The sequence below is a fragment of the Narcine bancroftii genome, chromosome 3, assembly GCF_036971445.1.
Source record: "Narcine bancroftii isolate sNarBan1 chromosome 3, sNarBan1.hap1, whole genome shotgun sequence".
Lineage (NCBI taxonomy): Eukaryota > Metazoa > Chordata > Chondrichthyes > Torpediniformes > Narcinidae > Narcine > Narcine bancroftii.
In genome coordinates this window covers 149,336,935-149,344,303 of record NC_091471.1, presented here as the reverse complement: position 1 = coordinate 149,344,303, position 7,369 = coordinate 149,336,935, and positions in this window count along the sequence as shown.

Genomic DNA, 7,369 nt, shown 5'->3' with positions numbered 1-7,369 from the left:
GTGTTTTTTTAGATCTGCTGGAACTGTTGCATAAAAGGCATGTATTTGCCTCATGCTGTTTCAAGGCCTTTAAATTCTGAGGATTGCAGAATTGCAAGAATAATTCAGACTTTGCAGCAAAGCAGAGTTCATTTTCTGCTGAATCACACAATGTCCTGCATGATCTATTTACCAATAGACTATAAATCTCTATCACAGTTCAAATTAAAAAAAAACCTGTTTCAAGGACTTTTACAACATTTACACTGTTCCAATCTGAATGCTGTGGGTTAAAATAGAATGACAGTGTCAAAGAGTAATTTAGTCCAAGAAATATTTTTTTTTTCTGCATGCAGAGTAGAACCATAGGCTCAGAGCAGTTATATCTGTTGGGATGGCATCATAAAGGTGGCATCCCCACCAGGACACTCCAGTGAGATTGTTAATTAGATCCATCAATATTCTTCTTTAATTGATGCTGGGTGACCATCTTAGGGCTAATACAAATCAAAATACTGAGAATGCCAAAAATCTGATTGGAGAATAAAAACAAATACATTGATGATTTCTCATTGGAACAGGAAAGCTTGAGATGTCTGGCAGGTTTTAATGATACGAACAGTGTGAAAGGCAACAGAGAATGGATGCTGAAAGGGTAATGGGAATAGGATATGTAAACAAAGGAGATTGAGGGTGAGCAAAAAAGAAATAGGCAAATGGGTGTCCCATCACCAGCAACTGTTTTTGAAAAATTCTTGAATGATCAGCATTTAAATTGTTGAGTTCACCAATTACTTTAAAAGCTTCAATGGTGTCCAATCAATAGATGAACTGATATGCCTTGAGCTTTCTTGAGCTACTTTAGAAGAGTGCAGGAGTTCAAGGACAGAGAGGACAAGCTGAGAGCTGCCAGCCGATTCAAGTGTGATGTAATTGAAAATTTGTGGAATGACTCGACATGTTATCAAAATCAATCTGCCAATTTATATTTTAGTTTTTTTTTAAATCCCAAATCAGAGGAGATGGCATTGCAAGCACTAAATAGAAAATATAAAAATTCAAAGAGAAAGGAATTCTAAATTAGCTCAGAAATGGAAGATTACATCCAAGTGGAAATGTTGTATTATCGGCAAAAGTGTTCAGATTAGTATTCGGATTCAGATTCGGATTAGGGGAGGAAGATGTTATTGAACAACAATGACAATTTTAAAGTGAAATATTAGTAAGTCAATAAATTCAATTATAAATCTTATGTGCTTCTTTGCTATTTTAATATTTATTTATTACATAGTATGTCACATTGTTCTTGGAAAATGAAGTTTTTATGTTGTTTCAACCTCTTGCTGCAATGGTCAGAATTTCCTATCTGCTTCAAAAGGATATCTATTATATCCATGCCTAGGAAGATCAAGGTGATGTGACTCATTGAATTTCAGCCAGTGGCACATGTCTACCATGTTGAAGAGCTTTGAGAGCTTGGTTATGGAGCAGATCAATCCCTATCTCAGGAAACCCCTGACCCACTTCAATTCAACTATCATTGTGACAGAACAATGGCCGACACCTTCTCACTGGCTCTCCACTCTGCATTAGATCATCTAGATAGCAAGGAACCAAGGTATTTAAAATTTTCATTACTGTGTAATAACACCTTCATCACCTCTAATCCAAACACCTATCCAATACTACCTCCTTTCCATTTGGACATCATCTGCATGGGTTTTCTCCGGAGACACTGGTTTCCTCCCACTGTTCAATATTTACCAGGGGTATAGGTTAACTGGGTGTAAATGGGATGGCGCAGACTCATGGCCTGTTACCATGCTGTATTCCTAAATTATTATTATTTTTAAAATTCAGAGCTATTGTTTTTTTATTAACGACATATTATTGTTCAACACCATCATACCAGCATAACTTACATTCAAATGAAGGAATATAGAACTCTGTCTACCCTTCTGTAATTGGATCCTCCACTTCCTCATCAGCAGACCCCAAACAGTGTAGTTTAGCCACATCAGCACCTCCATGCTAACCATCAACACACAGGCTCCACAAAGATATGTGCTCAGTTCCCTTCTCTATTCCATGTACATTCATGACTGCAGAGCCAAGTTCAGGTCCAACACAAATCTATAAATTTGTTGATCAAACCACTGTTGTTGGCTGAACTGATAAGTCAGAAGTAGGATGGAGATAAAGAATTTGGTTGTCTGGTGTCAGAACAACAATCTTGCTCAGATCTCCAAGACCATGGAACTTATTATTGATGGGAGGAATGTTGAGAATATGTGTATCTTCAAATTTCTGGGAGTCCTTATTTCAGAAGCCCTCCTAAGGCTGTAAAAGGTAGCAAACATAGAGAAATCCATCACAGATTTTGACTTCTCATCTATTATAAACATCTATGTGAGATGCTGCATCAAAAAGGCAGCCAACATCACCTTGGCATTAATCTCAGAATGAAGACCAGAACATTCAAGAACAGTATCTTTCCAAAGACTATCAGCCTTTTGAACTTCCCCACACTACCCTTATCATGACTACTCCAATATCACAAAAAGGCCTATTTGTACAATTGTAATGCCCCTTTTTGTTTATCTTGCACCATGGTAATTATGCTTGTTTATTACCTAACAATTTTTCTATTTATTGCCTCAATTTAATATACACTATTGAAGTTTTTTTAAGGAATACTTGTCCGGCTGCAGCAAGTAAGAATCTTGGTGCTCATGTACATTGTAGAATATAGATGCTTATCATCAGAATATCAATATCACCATCCATCATACAACAGCAATAACTTGATCTAAACCAGGCACGCTGGTTAAACCAGCTGATAGAATAGGAACAAAAGTTACCTCTTTTCTTTCTCCACTTCTCTCTTCCTTTGACACAGTTATCTTTCCACACTCCACCAATGGCCCTGGTTCCCTACTTCATTCTTGACTCGTCAAAGAAAAAAAATTGGGGACGAAATGTTTCGAGGGTAATGCAAACACATTGGTCTTACATGGGGCTGCACAACTTTTATGTGAGAATCAAGTTCAATGGGTCGTAATGCATTAAGTCTAGACACGTTGGCATGGTCACAGGGGACCGCCACCAAGATTCCTGAATATGTGTCCATCATAGTGGCATATTGTTTTTTATATTGGCTTGGGAGAGGCCTGAAGTAGTTGATCTGCCACATCAGGCCTGCTCCCATGCCTATATTGTTGTGCCCCAGAGGTCCTGCAAGATTTGACCTGTTGGCAGGTCGGGTAGTTGGAAACCACGGTAAATAAGTTCAGGCAACTCTTACGTTCTCTGCCCACTGCCATATCCATTCACTCCCAAGTGCTATTTCTTGCAGTCTGTCCAGGCTGTCAGAGCATCCAAGTTGATGGAGGGCTCTGGTTGGGCTACTGCAGAGCATATCTGTGCATTCTGATCTACAACCACATTGTGGGCAGCCTCCTTGGTGTATTGGAAGATGTGGGTGTCCATGTGGTGGCTGTAATCTCCAGTTGTTGTGCCTTCCCCCACAAAAAAATAATTCCCATTGGGTGGCCGAGAATGTTCCACTCAGTCTCCTGCCACCAGGTCATCCAAAGGGCCATGCCTTTGGCAACGGCCCATGAGTCAGTCTAAGTATGAAAGGGCTCAGTGGTTTCTCTGAGTGTCGGTTATACTGCCGCTAATTCTGCCAGCTGACTGGATTCCCCCATTCCTTTCCTGTGTTAGGTTCCTGCTAGTGGGGCTTGAACAATTGCAGCTTTCCAGTGCTGTTTTCCATTTTCCCAGCAACCGGAGCCATTAGTAAATCAAGCTTGCACTTTTTCATTGAGGATCAGGTCATTGAAGTATTTATCCCACGCAAAAGGTAAGGCATGGATGGTGCGGACATTGGGGTCATGGCCGTCGCCGTGATCTGTTAGTGGAGGTGGCCTACCCCCTATGATTCTTCTTTGTCCCACTCCATTATATACCACTTCTATTTGACAATGGACATCTTCTTTGAGGTTAGCATTTGCAGATGTTCCAGCAGGGAGATGTGGTCAGAGAATGACAGACTTGGAGGCAGTCCATTGCTCTGTCATGAGGAACACCTGATAGCATGCCAGTAGCTGCCACTAGAAGGGGGCATAGTAAGCAGCTGCCTCGGGTAGGGTACAAGTCCAAATGTCAAGGGGGACACAGTGACCGAGTGCCACTTGTCAGGCACTCTATTTAGCTACCTTTTTGGTCATGGAGACCTATAGCTTGTACATAATGCTGCTTTGTTGGGGGGTGAGCAGGAGAGCTTGTTTCCTCACTTGCTTTGCCATCTTGAATGTGGTCTGATGTTTGAGTCCCTACTGGCAGGTGACCTTCTTTCGGGGGAAATGCTAGAGTGCAGGGTGGGGTATATGCTGGCATCAGTAGCCCAGTAACCTGACAAAATGCTGCTTCTTCACTTTCATGATGGGGACTGCTGCACCTAAAATATTGTTCTTGGATGCATTCAGAATTTCTCTGTGGCCTGAATGCCACTGAATCCCCAGAAACAACATGGTTTGGCTAGGAACTTACACCTTGTTGGGATTGATGGTCCGGACCCGCTCTCACAAGGAAATGGTTAGTGTGTAAAACTTGTGCCACTGCCTCCTCGTATGGTCACTGGAGAAGCCCATTGTCAATATAATGTGTTAGGGATACACTGGGGTTGACCTCAGTACCCTCGACATCCCTAATGATCAGTCCATGGCACAGCCTGGGGCTAGGGGCATAGCCTTGAGGGAGATGGCAATAGGTTTACTGGCCCCCTTCTCAGGAGAAGGCAAATGGATCCTATGACTTGGGGTTTGGGGAGATGACAAGGATGTCTATGTCAGGGACTGCTGCTGCGAGGGGTGGATCCACACCTGTTGAGTTGTCGGTACGCTATCATCTTGCCCCATGTGCTCTTCCTTTTTACAGGCCACAGCAGGCTATGGTTCGTGATGTAGCGGCAAAATGCCAGTGGTCTCCCCTGTCTCCTTGTTGCCCATGGGTACCCGATATTGGCAGCATTGACCATTTTTGACGGGAACATGATCATGATGAGTTCTCACTTAGTGGTCTTGACTAGTGTGGTGGAAGTGGCTATCCCAAAGGTGCACTTCCCCTTGTTGACATGCAGGGACTGACCACTGAGCACATTCTGGGGATGCTGCGACCAGAACGGACAACTCTTGGGGCTGGTGGTTGTCGATAGGCACCTGTAAATTGACTTCCATGGCTGGGATGGTTGCCCCTGATTTGTTCTGGTGGCACAGAAGGGCTATTAGCAGCCAGAAAGTGCTCCTCTGGTTGCCTTTATGCACCAGGAACCTTAGCTCTCAGAAAGCAAACCACACGGTCTCCTATTTTTTTCCCCTTGATATTTCAAGCACTTAGACCAATCCACCGAATCCCCCATGCTCGGCGAAAAGCCTTGCCTGGTTATCAAACTTGGCTCATTTGTCGGACCACCCCAGGACCTTATCTTTACTGAGTGGGGATTCTTTTCTGCAGTTCTAGAACATTTTGCTTAGGCTTGTGACTAGCTGAGAATCCTCAGGCCCTGCTCGCAGCATCAATTGTTACGTGAGGAACCAGTTCAGTGGGTACAACAAGCAACGAGTCTAGACACCGATCAAATGTAACAGTAGTTTTTATTTGCTCATGAGTGAAATTCACCACACACTCTCATAAAGTAGAGAAAGCAATCACATCAGACACAACTAAATAAGCTATAATTGCAAACCACACTAAATATCCAGCCGAAGAATAAACACACAAGTGCTGGAGAAACTCAGCAGGCCAAACAGTGGCTTTACGTAGCAAAGGTAAAGTTACATCACCAACATTTCGGGCTTGAGTCCTTCATCAAGGTGTGAAGGAATATGAGAGATTTCCAAACAAACATTGAGGAAGGGCTCTAGCCCGAAATGTTGGTGATGTATCTTTACCTTTGCTACATAAAGGCACTGTTTGACCTGCTGAGTTTCTCCAGCATGTGTGTGGGATTTTATTTTTTCACGTAACCACAGAGTCAACAGAATCCTGTGTTTTACTTCCAGTAGGGGAACATTCGACAACAGTTCCTACCACCCATCCACCTAGTGTAGGTATGGCACCAACATTAAATAAGAAAAAAAAGAAACACAGTACAACGATAATTAGTCAGTGTGCACCACAAAGCCCTACACCCATTGCTGGCACACTTTGATGTTGATTCCCCAGCGTCAGCTCTGACTGGTGACCTTGTGACCTAGAGTGGAGCTCGGGTTTGTTCCTTGAGGAAAAGAGACTCAGCTGCTGCACGTGTTAGCCTTTATATCCCCCTGCTGGAGCTAGCCCAGATGATTAATAGAGCCGGTGGTAACCCATGTGATCTTTGGAAGAGTCCCATCGCAGGGGGAGTGCTCAGCATGGGTGGCCTTGACCTTGATTGACAGATGTGGTTACTTTCTATCAGGTTCCCGTCAGAGAGGTCACATGGCCCGCCGCACCTTACCAACTAAATCAATAATTGATAGAATTTTACATCAGGTTCCAACCAATGACAGAATGCCTGGCCCTTTTCATCAATACTTAATTTTCATTTCAATTGAATTCACCTCCTTTGACTCTTTTATTTCTACTTGCATCTCAGAAATGTGCCAACCTGAAACATTAGCCATCTATTTCTCTCCATGGATGCTGCCTAATCCATGGAGTCAGTCTAACCCATGGAGTCCCTCTAACTTCTCATTGTTTGCTCAAGTTTACAGAATATGTTCCATAATTTAGGTTTCCCTATCCTCTTCTCTTTCCCTTGATTTATATTGCTGTCGTCTATGTATTTCACTCATGCAACAGAATGCAATGGGCCTCCCAAATTTGATGGTGCTGCTAGAGCTGCTGTATTGGCACCTGCATTGGACCCAGGAAAGCAGAGATTGGAGATCAAGGGTTGCTCCAAAGTGTTCAACCACATATTCCTAATGCCAGCAGCTCTGTACAGGCTTTAAACAGCCTGTTAGAGGAGTCAATGGTGTTTTTAAATTAAAAATCCCGCAACCATTGGGTCTTTGTCCAAGATGGCAATGCCTGTGCTTGACAACAACTACGAGGGGTTGCAGACTTCAGGGAGTAGCAGACTGGTGCAGGTAACTAGAAACTGGAAGAACATCCCCAGTCAACAAGGAGAAACAGAGGAGGTGACCACAACAGTGGACCAGCGAGGAGCTCAGCAGCTGAAGTAACCACACAGGCTGTAAACAACTTGTGGTCAGTGAACCTGCATGGATTGCGGGTTTCTCGAGATAGCCCATGGGAACTAGGTATCAGAGCCGGGATTTAAGAGGATCCTTAGGGTAAAATGGATTCCCAAATGGTCTTGGTTGCTAAAGGCTTCCTGCTT